We start from the raw sequence: 17,009 nt of genomic DNA on the forward strand, positions 1-17,009 counted from the left end.
GTGATATTTAGGACACATTACTCCAGAACAACCTTATGGGAAACAGGAAAACACAGGGAACGCTGTCTGACTGGGAGCAAAGTGACATCTGGGAGGAACTGGAAGAGATACATTTCAGTACTAACAGTCAGTGAGATTTGGAAATTGCATTATTTTGATCAGACCTGCAGTTTAATAGTGTTTCCAATTGTAATCTCCTTCATTACACTCTTTCAACTGAAGAACCGAGTGTTTGAGGCAGCCTTACTGTGTATGGAGATGGCGTTTCAGTCAATATCGCAGAGTGCTAGGACCAGCATCCTGACAGACCGCATATGACATGCACCGATGCCAAATATAACATGCTATCTGTGTGGCCTGTTACAAATGTTTATTGCATTATACACTGACCAGTCCAATGGGCCATGTACTTTGGGGTTTTCTGTATAACTTTGAAATGATCAGCAATTACTGTTTTGCATCAGCTGCACGTGATCGAATATTAACTAAAGGATAAGGAATACTTTCACCCAAATTTCCTACGTCATGCATTGTGGTCAAATAGAGCTATTGTAACGATGGTAACGCCATGTTTGGACATGAACAATACGTCTGCCCAAACACTCCATTGGTGGAATGTCCTTCAGTTGTTGTTTTGCAGGTTTCACCATGGTAACCATTGTTGATGTGACACTTCATCACGTGACGACATTGATTCCCACCCAATAAATAGCGGCGACCGCTCCCGTTTCTGCACTCAGACACGTGGTTATCTCTCCGGAGCGCCGTGAGCTGAGAAAATGTTTTCAGTGTGGTTGGTTTGGCATTTCGTGCAGAGTGGAATTCGTGTCGCCCAGAACTTCTCTGGAGCAATCTGCAGAAAGACCAACACAGCAGATGGCCATGGTGAGGGAGAGGCAAGCAGCCGAAGTTTGACGGAAACCTCACAAGTCACTGAGAAAGATGTATCTTTGCGAATGAAAGGACACGCTGCGAGGGACGGACTTGCAGAAATGGAGTCGACATCAGATGTCTGGTTAAAGAAATTGCGTATTTGCGCCGTTGCCAAGGCTCTGCAGCAGGAAAGAATCTATAACAACATAAACCCGCGTATCCACATGAAACCCTGCACCACTGGTTTCAGCATCCTGCGCCCTGGCTTCACCGTCGCCTCAGAATTTCACAGCAACGTTAACTGGCATTTCCAGCCAGGAAACATTCTTCAGCAGAAACAATTCAAAAATACAGTGAATCAGGGCATCGGAATGAATACCCACCCAGCTGGTTTCACCAGCCGATGTCCTGTCTTCATATCCAGCGCAGCACATCAAAGAAACAGAAACTGGCATTTCCAGCCACTTTTATAAATAATAACCTGTTTGTCTTAATAGATCTAAACTGGTCGGTTGAATAATATTTAGCCACGAAATGGGTGGAATTATTTCTGGAGATCAGCAAAGTTAAACGTTTTACTCGCATCCCTCTGGGACTGCCTTGTTTGGTACTCTGCAGATTTTAATCGTATTTATGGACTATTCATTTATTAAGTTGCATCTATTTTATGTTTTATTGTTGCATTTCTAGCACTTGTATCTCATTTTATCAATTTTTGAATAAATACTGCTTTCGTTTACATTCAACGCTGTGATTATTAAAACAGACCGAGAATGCGAGAGTTGAACTTGCGCGGGAACCACACGCCTATGAATCGATCGCGCACAGATCGATGGCACGGACAGTACGCATGCACACCGTCCCGATCATCGCTCGGCAAATCGACTCCGTCATCATCGTCATCATCGTCATCAGTTGCCGTGCCCAGTTTGAGCTTTGTCTGCCATGCCCTACATATTCCTGTTTCGGGTCAAGTGGATCAATTCATTTGTATTCATTTCCAGTTCTCTGGCTGCTGTTTCCATCATCATTTGTCTTTGTCTTCCTCTTGCTTTCTTCCCTTCAATCTTTCCCTTAATTACCGTGCATTCTAACTCCTCTTTCCTACTCACATGTCCAATGAAGTTAAGTTGCCTTTTCATTATCTCGTACATTATTCCTCTTTTTGTGTTTGCTCTGTTCATGACCTCCTCGTTAGATATTCGTTTCGTCCATGATACTCTTTTCATCCTCCTCAAAAACCACATCTCTGCTGCTTCAATTCGCTTCCTCATGTTACTAGATATTGTCCAACATTCTGATCCATATAACATAACTGGATAAACGTAACATTTCAGTTCTCTGAGGCGGGTTGTCATGTCTTGTTTTGTGTTGGTCAGTATACTCTTCATTCTCGAAAAGAAGTCTTTTTGCCATCGCTATTCTTTTGATGTCCATGTCGCACCTGCCATCTGATGTCACCCAGCTTCCTAAGTAGCAAAAGTTCTGTACTTGTTTTATGTCTTCCCCATTTATTCTCAGCCTGCAGATAGGATTCTCCTACATTCTGGAGATCACAATACCTTGTCTTTTTGCAATTGATAGACCTATTTTGCATTTTCTTCAACAACTATATCAATTAAGTTTTGTAGTTCTTCCACCATACTTGCAATTAACACAGTGTCATCCACATATCTAAAATTGTTGATGTTTTCACCGCCAACTTTGACTCCCAAGATATCTCTTATTTTTTGTAATACTGTTTTACTGTACACATTAAACAAATCAGGAGAGAAAACACATTCTTGATTTTCGTAAACTGACTCACTTCTCCGTCTATTCTTACAGCGGCAGTTTGTTCCCAGTACAGATTTCCGATTAGTCCGAGGCCTTTTGAATCCAGTCATAGTCATAGTCATAGTCATACTTTATTGTTCCCGGGGGAAATTGGTTTTCTTTTCAGTTGCACCATAATAATAGTAATAAAACCATAAATAGTTAAATAGTAATATGCAAATTATGCCAGTAGGTTATGAAATAATGCCAGGACCAGCCTATTGGCTCAGGGTGTCTGACCCTCCAAGTGAGGAGTTGTAAAGTTTGATGTCCACAGGCAGGAATGACTTCCTATGATGCTCTGTGTTGCATCTCGGTGGAATGAGTCTCTGGCTGAATGTACTCCTGGGCCCACGCAGTACATTATGTAGTGGATGGGAGACATTGACCAAGATGGCATTTAACCTAGAAAGCACCGCCGTGAGAGAGTCCAGCTCCATCCCCACAACATCACTGGCCTTACGAATGAGTTTGTTGATTCTGTTGGTGTCTGCTACCCTCAGCCTGGATCTAGAGTTTCCTGTAATATTTCGAATAAGTGATCGACCGGAGCCTTTCCGCATGTCCACCGTCCTCCCCGTCTCTCCTTCGACTCTCTGCCAAAAACCCCGTCCACAGTCGTATGATAAAACATTGTATCCGAAAACAAAACGATACCTGACCACCCATTGGTTAATAGCAGCCTGCTATCTATAATAACCCAAGCAACTGTCTAGTTAGAGACTTTCTCAGCATTCCCCAGTATAACATAACAAAAGAAGCTATTTTAAATTTAACAAGAAAGAAAGACCCCGTACACTTATGAATAAATAGAATTTTAGGATGTATATTGTATGCATTTCTCTGACATCAAAATGTACCTATTGAGTGCGGTTTTTGAGCCCAGCTGCCCCTTCAAGAACTGTGTGAGATTTTCATAGCACCTGTTCAAATTACTTGTTTCGTGTCTATTAACCAGTCTAACTTTCACCATTGCTGAGATCAAAATCCCTACCACATTAAAAATGACCGAGTCCTGACGAGACCTTGTATGAGTAAGGTGAAAGAAATTTGCTTGATTCTTCTCGGGGATCGGGTTTTTTTTCGAACTCTACCTGAAGGACACAGTCATCTGGCATCATTTTTTTTTTTAGAAATGAAATCCATTGCTGCCATCAATATTTTTGACAGATTTGAGGTCGGGGCTGGATATATCGGAAGAAACTTTTCCTGAGAAATCAACAAAGAGCATACGTCCTATTGAAGCTTTCAATGGGCTGTGTGGTCCAAACTTGTAAATGTTGCTGTTCCTTTTCACGCCTTGTCCATAGCATTTTGCCTGTTTTTACGAGGCTGAGTTGCTAGCTGGACTCTCCGCCAGCGCGGGTGCATCAGTTATTATATTTCAGGAGATCACCAATTTAAAGTTTTGTTTTTGTGGAATATTCACTTATTTACTTGTGGGAACTATTTGAAGCTTTATTTTTGTGATTTTTGCTTTAATATGGCGTTGCTTCACTTTAAGTAATACATTTTAGTTTTTAATAGTTTTTGTCCAACACATGAAAAGATCTAATTATTGGCAGAGCAAGAATGCGAGCATGCGCACAAACCACAAGCTTGTCGATCGCTCGCAACTCAATAGCATGGCAAGTACGCATGCGTACAGCACTTAATCGCTCACTCAGTAAAGCAACAAGTGTGCCTTGTGTCGGGATGAGCTTGTGGCCGGGATTTTGAGGTCTGCCGGTGCTTTCGTGTCCCGCCTCTGTCAGAGTCAGGTTATTGTTACTGACATAAATGGTGAAACCTGCTGTTTTGTAGCCGCAGTACAGCGCAGGATCAACAAATTACTGTGTTACAAATAAATATTGCACCAGAAAAATAACGATTTTCTATTCATGAGTTCACGGACCGTTCAGAAATGTGAGGGCGGAGAAACTGTCCTTAAAGCATTGAGTGCGCGTCTTCGTGCTCCTGGACCTCCTCCCTGATGAGAAGAGGGCACGTCCCAGATAGTGAGCACCATAAGACCGTAAGATATAGGAGCAGAAGTAGGTCATTCGGCCCATCGAGTCTGCTGCGCTATTCAATCATGGCTGATCCAATTCTTCCAGTCATCCCCACTCCCCTGCCTTCTCCGCATACCCCTTGATGCCCTGGCTAATCAAGAACCTATCTATCTCTGCCTTAAATATACCCAATGACTTGGCCTCCACAGCCGCTCGTGACAACAAATTCCACAGATTTACCACCCTCTGACAAAAATACTTTCTCCGCATCTCTGTTCTAAATGGACATTCCTTAAATCCTGAGGTCATGTCCTTTTGTCTCCTAGACTCCCCTACCATGGGAAATAACTTTGCCATATCTAAAGTGTTCCGGCCTTTTAACATTCAGAATGTTTCTATGAGATACCCCCTCATTCTCCTGAATGCCAGGGAATACATCCCAAGAGCTGCCAGATGTTCCTCATACAGTAACCCTTTCATTCCTGGAATCACTCTCATGAATCTTCTCTGAACCCCCTCCAATGTCAGTATATCCTTTCTAAAACAAAGAGGCCAAATCTGCACACGAAACTCCAAGTGTGGTCTCATGTGTGCCTTATAGAGCCTCAACATCCCATCTCTGCTCTTATATACTATACATCTAGAAATGAATGTCAACATTGCATTCACCTTCTTCACTACCGACTCAACATAAAGGTTAACCTTTAGGGTTCCTGCACAAGGACTCCCAAGTCCCTTTGCATCTCTGCATTTTGTATTCTCTCCCCATCTAAATAATAGCCTGCCTATTTATTCCTTCCACCAATGTGAATGACTATACACTTCCAACATTGTATTTCATTTGCCACTTCTTTGCCCATTCCCCTAAGCTATCTAAGTCTCTCTGCAGGCTCCCTGTTTCCTCAACACTACCCGCTCCTCCACCTATCCTTGTATCATCAGCAAATTTAGCCACAAATCCATTAATACCATAGTTCAAATCATTGACATACATTGTAAAAAGCAGCAGTCCCAACACTGACCCCGAGGAACTGCACTGGTAACCGGCAGCCAGCCAGAATAGGATCCCTTTATTCCCACTCTCTGTGATTAAACACATTGATGAAGGTAGAGCATTAGATGTAGTGTGTGTGGATTTCAGAAAGGCATTTGATAAGGTACCCCATGCAAGGCTTATTGAGAAAGTAAGGAGGCATGGGATCCAAGGGGACATCGCTTTGTGGATCCAGAACTGGCTTGCCCACAGAAGGCAAAGAGTGGTTGTAGACAGGTCATTTTCTGCCTGGAGGTCAGTGACCAGTGGTGTGCCTCAGGAATCTGTTCTGGGACCCCTAATCTTCGTGATTTTTATAAATGACTTGAATGAGGAAGTAGAGGGATGGGTTTGTAAATTTGCTGATGACACAAAAGTTGGGGGTGTTGTGGATAGTGTGGAGGGCTGTCAGAGGTTACAGCGGGACATTGATAGGATGCAAAACTGGGCTGAGAAGTGGCAGATAGAATTCAACCCAGATAAGTGTGAGATGGTTCATTTTGATAGGTCAAATATGATGGCAGAATATAGTATTAATAGTAAGATTCTTGGCAGTGTGGAAGATCAGAGGGATCTTGGTGTCCGAGTCCATAGGACACTCAAAGCTGCTGCGCAGGTTGACTCTGTGGTGAAGAAGGCATACGATGCATTGGCCTTCATCAATCATAGGATTGAGTTTAGGAGCCGAGAGGTAATTTACAGCTATATCGGACCCTTGTCAGGCCCCACTCGGAGTACTGTGCTCAGTTCTGGCTGCCTCACTACAGGAATGATGTAGAAACCATAGGAACTGTGCAGTGGAGATTCACAAGGATGTTGCCTGGATTGGTGAGCATGCCTTATGACAATAGGTTGGGTGAACTCGGCCTTTTCTCCTTGGAGCGACGGAGGTGACCTGATGGATGTGTATAAGATGATGAGAGGCATTGATCGTGTGGATAGTTAGAGGCTTTTTCCCAGGGCTGAAATGGCTAGCATGAGAGACACAGTTTTAACGTGCTCGGAAGCAGGTATAGAGGAGATGTTAGGGGTAAGTTTTTTATGCAGAAAGTGGTGAGTGCGTGGAATGGGCCGCTGGCGATGGTGGTGGAGGCTGGTAAGATAGGGTCTTTTAAGAGACTCCTGGATAGCTACATGGAGCTTAGTAAAATAGAGGGCTATGGGTAACTCCAGGTAATTTCTAGGGTAAGGACATGTTTGGCACAGCTTTGTGGGCCGAAGGACTTGTATTGTGCTGTAGTTTTTCCATGTTTCTATGTTACTCCGAGTGAGGCTTCACTTGGGCCCAGGACTGTTCACCATTCTCCAAATGTGGTCTGACCAGTACCTCATAAAGCCTCAGCATTATGTCCTTGCTTTTCTACTCTAGTCCTCTCAAAATGAATGCGATGGTCAAGAAATAACAGCCCCACCATCAACCCTAACATCCTTTGGATGGAACAAAGGAAGTTATCAGTGTTCCATGGAGGATGATGATTATCCATGCCAAAATTTCACTCTACCATGTCACCATGGCTGAAAACTATATAAAAGGGAGAATCACTTTAAATTTCAGTCCAATAATAGAAAGTAGGAAGAAAAGCAAACAGAGGGGAGTTCAGTAGTACTTCTTGCACAGTAAGTCTGACCTCAGACTTATTCTTGTTTAGTAAACTGTACTGTTTCATATGTGTTTTCATGAGCATTCAGGACACAGATAGGCTAATTCATTTACATTAGTGTTGACGAAGGCCCAGACTATAAACAGACAGAAGCTCAGTGCAACCAATGATACAGCTCTGTAGGGAAGGGCCACATTCTGGGTACTTGGGAGCAAAAGCTCCCTGAACGTGAAAGGGATATCACATCAGGGAGCAATGGTGCTGTGTTTGCCTTAGGTTTTTTTTTCTTTAATGTTTACACCACCGAAAGTACTGACCATGTACGTCAGAGTCATTTTGTATTGTTTCGTTCTTTGTGTGTGTATATGTATATAGAACCATAGAACCATAGAAACTACAGCACAGAAACAGGCCCTTTGGCCCTTCTTGGCTGTGCCAAACCATTTTCTGCCTAGTCCCACTGACCTGCACACGGACCATATCCCTCCATACACCTCCCATCCATGTATCTGTACAATTTATTCTTAAATGTTAAAAAAGAACCCGCATTTACCACCTCGTCTGGCAGCTCATTCCATACTCCCACCACTCTCTGTGTGAAGAAGCCCCCCTAATGTTCCCTTTAAACTTTTCCCCCCTCACCCTTAACCCATGTCCTCTGGTTTTTTTCTCCCCTTGCCTCAGTGGAAAAAGCCTGCTTGCATTCACTCTATCTATACCCATCATAATTTTATATACCTCTATCAAATCTCCCCTCATTCTTCTATGCTCCAGGGAGTAAAGTCCTAACCTATTCAACCTTTCTCTGTAACTGAGTTTCTCAAGTCCCGGCAACATCCTTGTAAACCTTCTCTGCACTCTTTCAACCTTATTTATATCCTTCCTGTAATTTGGTGACCAAAACTGAACCCAATACTCCAGATTCGGCCTCACCAACGCCTTATACAACCTCATCATAACATTCCAGCTCTTATACTCAATACTTTGATTAATAAAGGCCAATGTACCAAAAGCTCTCTTTACGACCCTATCTACCTGTGACGCCACTTTTAGGGAATTTTGTATCTGTATTCCCAGATCCCTCTGTTCTACTACACTCCTCAATGCCTTACCATTAACCCTGTATGTTCTGCCTTGGTTTGTCCTTCCAATGTGCAATACCTCACATTTGTCTGTATTAAACTCTATCTGCCATTTTTCAGCCCATTTTTCCAGCTGGTCCAAGTCCCTCTGCAGGCTCTGAAAATCTTCCTCACTGTCTACTACACCTCCAATCTTTGTATCATCAGCAAACTTGCTGATCCAATTTACCACATTATCATCCAGATCATTGATATAGATGACAAATAACAATGGACCCAGCACTGATCCCTGTGGCACACCACTAGTCACAGGCCTCCATTCAGAGAAGCAATTCTCTACCACCACTCTCTGGCTTCTTCCATCGAGCCAATGTCTAATCCAATTTACCACCTCTCCATGTATACCTAGCGACTGAATTTTCCTAACTAACCTCCCATGCGGGACCTTGTCAAAGGCCTTACTGAAGTCCATGTAGACAATATCCACTGCCTTCCCTTCATCCACTTTCCTGGTAACCTCCTCGAAAAACTCCAACAGATTGGTCAAACATGACCTACCACGCACAAAGCCATGTTGACTCTCCCTAATAAGCCCCTGTCTATCCAAATGCTTGTAGATTCTGTCTCTTAGTACTCCCTCCAATAACTTACCTACTACTGACGTTAAACTCACCGGCCTATAATTTCCCGGATTACTTTTCGATCCTTTTTTAAACAACGGAACAACATGAGCCACTCTCCAATCCTCCGGCACTTCACCCGTAGACAGCGACATTTTAAGTATTTCTGCCAGGGCCCCCGCAATTTCAACACTAGTCTCCTTCAAGGTCCGAGGGAACACTCTGTCAGGTCCCGGGGATTTATCCACTTTAATTTTCCTCAAGACAGCAAGCACCTCCTCCTTTTCAATCTGTACAGTTTCCATGGTCTCACTACTTGACTCCCTCAACTCCATAGATTTCATGCCAGCTTCCTTAGTAAATACAGACGCAAAAAACCTATTCAAGATCTCTCCCATTTCCTTTGGTTCCGCACAAAGCCGATCACTCTGATCTTCAAGAGGACCAATTTTATCCCTTACAATCCTTTTGTTCTTAATATACTTGTAAAAGCTCTTTGGATTATCCTTCACTTTGACTGCCAAGGCAACCTCATATCTTCTTTTAGCCCTCCTGATTTCTTTCTTAAGTATTTTCTTGCACTTCTTATACTCCTCAAGCACCTGATTTACCCCCTGTTTCCTATACATTTCATACAACTCCCTCTTCTTCTTTATCAGAGTTGCAATATCCCTTGAGAACCAAGGTTCCTTATTCCTATTCAATTTGCCTTTCATCCTGACAGGAACATACAAACTCTGCACTCTCAAAATTTCCCCTTTGAAGGCTTCCCACCTACCAATGACATCTTTGCCAGAGAACAACCTGTCCCAATCCAAGCTTTTTAGATCCTTTCTCATTTCTTCAGATTTGGCCTTCTTCCAGTTCAGAACCTCAACCCTAGGACCAGATCTATCCTTGTCCATGATCAAATTGAAACTAATAGTGTTATGATCACTGGAACCAAAGTGCTCCTCTACACAGACTTCCGTCACTTGCCCTAATTCGTTTCCTGACAGGAGATCCAATATTGCATCCCCTCTAGTTGGTCCCTCTATATACTGATTTAGAAAACTTTCCTGAACACATTTTACAAACTCTAAACCATCTAGACCCCTAACAGTATGGGAGTCCCAATCAATGTATGGAAAATTAAAATCCCCTACCACCACAACTTTATGTTTCCTGCAGTTGCCTGCTATCTCTCTGCAGATTTGCTCTTCCAAGTCTCGTTGACTATTGGGTGTTCTGTAATACAAACCCACTAATGTGGTCATACCTTTCCTGTTTCTCAGCTCCACCCATAAGGACTCAGTAGATAAGTCCTCTAATCTGTCCTGCCTGAGCACTGCTGTAATATTTTCCCTAACAAGCAATGCTACTCCCCCACCTTTCATTCCTCTGCCTCGATCACATCTGAAACATCGAAAACCTGGAATATTAAGCTACCAGTCCTGCCCCTCCTGTAGCCAAGTTTCACTAATTGCTACATCATAATTCCACGTGTCAATCCACGCCCTCAACTCATCCGCCTTCCCCGCAATACTCCTAGCATTGAAATATATACACCTCAGAAGATTTTTACCACCACTCACAACTTTTCTATCAGCGGATTTGCTTAAACTTTCAATATCATTTATTTTCACCCCAGCCACACTGTCAGCTCTGGCACTCTGGTTCCCATTCCCCTGCAAATCTAGTGTAAAGCCTCCCCAATAGCACTAACAGACCTCCCTGAAAGGATATTGGTCCCCCTGTGGTTCAAGTGTAACCCGTCTCTCTTGTACAGGTCCCACCTGCCCCAGAAGAAGTCCCAATGATCCTGAAATCTGAAACCCTGCCCCCTACACCAGTTCCTCAGCCACTTGTTCCTCCTCCAGAGCATCCTATTCCTACCCTCACTGGCACCTAGCACAGGTAGCAATCCTGAGATTACCACCCTTGAGTCCTGCTTTTCAACTTCCTACCAAGCTCTCTATACTCACTGTCCAGGACTTCCTCACTCTTCCTTGCTATGTCATTGGTGCCTATGTGCACCCCGACATCTGGCTGGTCACCCTCCCACTTCAGAATGTCATGCAATCGATCAGAGACATCCTTGACCCTGGCACCTGGGAGGCAACAAACCATCCTGGATTCTCTGTCAGGACCACAGAACCTCCTATCTGCACCTCTAACTATCGAGTCCCCTATCACTACCGCTCTCCTCTTTTTCCCCCCTCCCTTCTGCACTGCAGAGCCAGACTCAGTGCCAGAGATCCGGCTACTGCAGCTAGTCCCAGGTAAGTCATCCCCCCCCAACAGTATCCAATGCGGTATACTTGTTGCTGAGGGGAATGGCCACAGGGGAACCCTGCTCTGCCTGCCCCTTCCTCTTCCTTCGCCTGACAGTGACCCAATTTCCTGTCCTCTGCTCCTTTGGCGTAACTACCTCCCTGTAGCTACGATCTATAATCTCCTCATTCTCCCGAATAATCCGTAGGTCACCCAGCTCCTGCTCCAGTTCCCTAACGCGGTTTGTTAGGAGCTGCAGCTGGATGCACTTCTTGCAGGTGTCGTTGTGAGGGACACCAGAGGGCTCCCTGACTTCCCACATCCTGCAAGAGGAGCATTCCAACATCCTGCCTGGCATTCTCTCTACGCTAGACAATCTGAACAAAATATGTAATGACGTTCGCTGGCAATGTCAAAATCCATTGCAGAGGAAAGACAGACTCTGATGTAGAGACGGCGATAAGAGTTTATTCATAATAATTCCAACAGAACATCGGTGACTCAACCGAGCAACACTGCAAGAAGTAACATTCCCAAAACTAGGACCCCGCGATTAGCACTAATCAGGCATCCACTTAAACAATACAAGTATCATGGAATCCCCAAGTCCTTCAAAATAAACTTAACAAGCTTAAACAGAAAGCACCAGGAGACTGCATTAGAAAGAGAAAATTGCTGGGAAAAAAAGGCACATGAAACTCTAAATGATTAACGACTCTCATTAAAACAACAGGTAACCAATTCAGATGCTCTTAAAAGCCTCAGAGCCCAATGCTCTCTGGCTCCCCATACAATACTTGAACAGCTCATTACATGTGTGTGCTTTCAGTCTTTTTGTATTTTCTGCCTGACAGAATGGGGAAAATTGCAAATTTATAGACAAAATGCCCCATCCAACAAATAAGGTGCTTTTGTTGGTGATCACAAAGGTGAGGAAAGAAGACCGGGTCGAGACAACAAAGACTTATGGAGAAGAGGAGTTGGTGGGTAATAAAATGGATGAGTTCATGACGCTAGCCAGGCGTCAGAGAACATTTCGGGAGTGCAGTGTTACGTGTTTCACTGGAACAGGGCTCCACGAGGACATACCCAATTAAATATTTTCCATGGATGGCTTCCAGATCGTTCGGGCTGACCGGAAGTGCACTGAGAGCGGTAAGCGTAAAGGAGTCGGGTGCTTACTGTTCTGGTTAACAACAGATGGTGCAATCCGGGTCATATTACGATCAAGGAACATGTTTGTAGACCGGATATTGAACTTTTTGCTTTTGGACCCCGGCCATATTCCACCGAGATACAACACTGGGCGTCATGGGAGGTTGTTCCTGCCTGTGGCCATCGAACTTTGCAGCTCCTCCCGTGGAGGGTCAGACACCCTGAGCCAATAGGCTGATCCTGGACTTATTTCCATCTGGCATAGTTTGCATTTTGTTGTTTGATTGTTTGTGGTTTTTGTATTGCTATATTTATGCTCTATTCTTGGTTGGTTGGTGCGGCTGTAACGAAACCCAATTTCCCTCAGGATCAATAAAGTATATCTATCTGTCTTGTTGGTTGTATGTAGAGGAAGCAGTGGATCAGATTTGGAGTGACAGAGGATGAGAGGTGACCTGATAGAGGTGTATAAGATGATGAGAGGCATTCATCATGTGCATAGTCAGAGGCTTTTTTCCCAGGGCTGAAATGGCTACCACAAGAGGGCACAGGTTTAAGGTGCTTGGGATAGGTACAGAGGAGACGTCAGGGGTAAGTTTTTACGCAGAGAGTGCTGAGTGCGTGGAATGGGCTGCCAGCAACAGTGGTGGAGGTGAAGACAATAGGGTCTTTGTTTCAGCCAGAAGACCAAAGTCTTTGTCAAAGCTAGGTATATACTACAGCAACACACATCAAAGTTGCTGGTGAATGCAGCAGGACTGTCTGGGGCCCTGAATGATGGTAAGGGAGGAAGTGTAAGGGCATGTGTAGCACTTGTTCTGCTTACAAGGATAAGTGCCAGGAGGGAGATCAGTGGGGAGGGATTGGGGGGACAAATGGACAAGGGAGTCGCGTAGGGAGCGATCCCTGCGGAAAGCAGAGAGACGGGGGGAGGGAAAGATATGCATAGTGGTGGGATCCCGTTGGAGGTGGCGGAAGTTACGGAGAATAATATGTTGGACCCGGAGGCTGGTGGGGTGGTAGGTGAGGACCAGGGGAACCCTATTCCTAGTGGGGTGGTGGGAGGATAGAGTGAGAGCAGATGTACGTGAAATGGGGGAAATGCGTTTGAGAGCAGAGTTGATAGTGGAGGAAGGGAAGCCCCTTTCTTTAAAAAAGGACATCTCCCTCGTCCTGGAATGAAAAGCCTCATCCTGAGAGCAGATGCGGCGGAGACAGAGGAATTGCGAGAAGGGGATGGCATTTTTGCAAGAGACAGGTTGAGAAGAGGAATAGTCCAGATAGCTGTGAGAGTCAGTAGGCTTATAGTAGACATCAGTGGATAAGCTGTCTCCAGAGACAGAGACAGAAAGATCTAGAAAGGGGAGGGAGGTGTCGGAAATGGACCAGGTAAACTTGAGGGCAGGGTGAAAGTTGGAGGCAAAGTTAATAAAGTCTACGAGCTCTGCATGCGTGCAGGAAGCAGCGCCAATGCAGTCGTCGATGTAGCGAAGGAGAAGTGCGGGACAGATACCAGAATAGGCATGGAACATAGATTGTTCCACAAACCCAACAAAAAGGCAGGCATAGCTAGGATCCATACGGGTGCCCATAGCTACACCTTTAGTTTGGAGGAAGTGGGAGGAGCCAAAGGAGAAATTATTAAGAGTAAGGACTAATTCCATTAAACGGAGCAGAGTGGTGGTAAAGGGGAACTGATTTGGTCTGGAATCCAAAAAGAAGCGGAGAGCTTTGAGAACTTCCTGATGGGGGATGAAAGTATATAAGGACTGGACATCCATGGTGAAAATAAAGCGGTGAGGGCCAGGGAACTTAAAATCATCGAAAAGTTTAAGAGTGTGAGAAGTGTCACGAACATAGGTTGGAAGGGATTGAACAAGAGGGGATAAAACCGTGTCGAAGTATGCAGAAATGAGTTTGGTGGGGCAGGAGCAAGCTGAGACAATAGGTCGGCCAGGACAGGCAGGTTTGTGGATCTTGGGTAGGAGGTAGAAACGGGAAGTGCGAGGTGTGGGAACTATAAGGTTGGTAGCAGTGGATGGGAGATCCCCTGAGTGGATAAAGTCGGTGATGGTGTGGGAGACAATGGCCTGGTGCTCCTTAGTGGGGTCACGATCGAGGGGTAAATAAGAGGAGGTATCCGCGAGTTGTGCTGTAGATACTACAGCATCTGGAAGAGAAGTGGGGAGGTGGAAAGCCTTTGCAAGACAATTCCAAAATGTAGGATTTTGGCAGCTGAAGTTATGACCAGCAATGTGGAATGAGACTCCCATACTGGAGTAATGCAGATGGTCTCAGGGGAGACAGACAACAGCCTAAGAGTCAGACGCTTGGGGCACCTCATCAATATTGCAAGGGAAGACTAGAGTAGACATTTCAAGCACAATAGGATCCAGACTTTGTAGATAATGTTCCTGCAAACTAACATGAACTGGCCAAACCTCAAAGAAAAAGAGCAGTGAAGAAATGGATTGAAACATTACAAAGCAACTCCTCAAATGGTCTAAATGAAGCCTAAGAACTAGGCTGAAAAATAAAACCTCCTCCCCAAATGTTCAAAATTAAAAACTAGGCCTTAAAAATACTGATTGGATCTATGTAATTAGAGCATTGAGACTAAGACTGTTCCCTGTTAATTTAATCCAGACTGGGGACTCCTAAACACCCAGATACAACAGAGATCACCAAAAAACACACAAAGCAGGGAAGGTATGTCTTTCAACTCTTGTATAGTTCCGTATATTCCCCACTACAGATCCCTCCCAAGGCAGGCAGACCAACTCAAGTGGCACCCCCACCACCCATCCTGCAGGTAGATTTACAGCAAGATAGCACTCCAGAACAAAAGCCAGGCAAAAACCTTCTCCATCAGGCCTTACTCTCTCTCCCTGCCAGGCCATACTCTCTCTTCCAGCCCCATCCCCTCAAGCCTGTCTGACCATTCAATATAATTGTGGCTTATCTGCCTTCGGCCTTATAATTCGTCAGAGACCCCCCCCCCCCCCCCCCCGCCGCCGATTGTTCAAAATTTATCAATTCTTTGTGGGAATGGGACCCGGTCTCAGAGATCCATGATCAGCCATTGTTGTCCGGCACGCCAAAGGCTCGGCCTGAGAGTCTGGCTTTGATTCAGAAGCCTAGGATCTTGGGGCTCTGGAGATGGGCGGATCGAGGGTCGGTGTCACGACAGGAGGAGGAGTTGGGTTATCTGCGATTCTGTCCCTTGAGACCCGAGATCTTTGTGATCGAAAGGACATTTAACATCGTAAGCCAGCGAGTTGTTTGTTATGTCTCCCCGCTCACTGGAAAAATGGAGACACCTCCTTTTCCCTTATTAGGGAGAGAGGGAGAGCCTGTGGTATGTCAAATACTGGGTGAAACGCGAAGTCTTTGGGGTAACTGCAAGTCTGTGCCTTTGCTATTGCTTTGCTCAACGCTTCAGTGTGTGGTGATGGGTGCCAATGCTATTTTTGCCGATGGGCGAGGGGGGGATCATTGCTCTCTGCCACTTATGTGTGGGAGGGAGCGGAGATGGGGGGACTTTGGGGTTCAAACGTTTAACTGTCATTTATTCTTTGGGGCACACCTCTGTTTTCGTGGATGGTTGTGAAGAAAAATCATTTCAGGATGTATATTGTATACATTTCTCTGACATTAAATTGTACCTTTGAACCCTTGATTGTCTCTTTATTTATTGTCATCGACCGAGCCTCCAGAATCCTCATAGAAGAGAAGCCAAATAGGCAGGTGAGAGAGAGAAAATATCACAAGGCAATCCAGTAGAGTGGCTCTCTCCCAGCCCCAGCGACAAGGGGTTAATCGTGAATCTGTGGAGTTTGTACATTCTCCTTGAGACCCTGTGGGTTTTCCTGGGTACTCCGGCTTCCTCTCACATCCCAGGTTTGTGAGTTGGTCGGTTCACCGCCCACTCCAGAGTGCAGTCAGGTGGTATAATCTGGGGTGGAAATTAATGGGAATATAGAGGGAATACAACTGGCTCAATGGTGTCCATGATATGACCTCTGAGAACTTCTCTGAACTACACAAAAACTCTTTTAATGACCGGAAACTGGCGATGGTTACAGGATAGTGATTGGGCAACAGCGTGAACACTGGAGATGGTTGTGTAGATTCATTCCAGGATACTGCCTGGATTAGACAGCATTAACTGCAAGGATAAATAAGTGGGATAAATTTGGATTATTTTCTCTGGAACATAGGAGAGTGAGCCTAGTGTGTGCTTTCAGTCATTTTGTATTTTCTGCCTGACAGAACAGGGGAAATTTGCAAATTTATTGTGGGCACATGGCCAAGTGGTTAAGGCATTGGACTAGCAACCTGAAGGTTGTGAGTTCGAGCCCCAGCCGAGACAACGTGTTGTGTCCTTGAGCAAGGCACTTAATCACACATTGCTCTGCAATGACACTGGTGCCAAGCTGTATGGGTCCCAAATGCCCTTCCCTTGGACAACATTGGTGTCGTGGAGAGGGGGAGACTTGCAGCATAGGCAACTGCTGGTCTTCCATACAACCTTGCCCAGGCCTGCACCCTGGAGAGTGAAGACTTTCCAGGTGCAGATCCATGGT

The sequence above is a fragment of the Mobula birostris genome, chromosome 3 (genome assembly GCF_030028105.1).
Source record: "Mobula birostris isolate sMobBir1 chromosome 3, sMobBir1.hap1, whole genome shotgun sequence".
NCBI lineage: Eukaryota > Metazoa > Chordata > Chondrichthyes > Myliobatiformes > Myliobatidae > Mobula > Mobula birostris.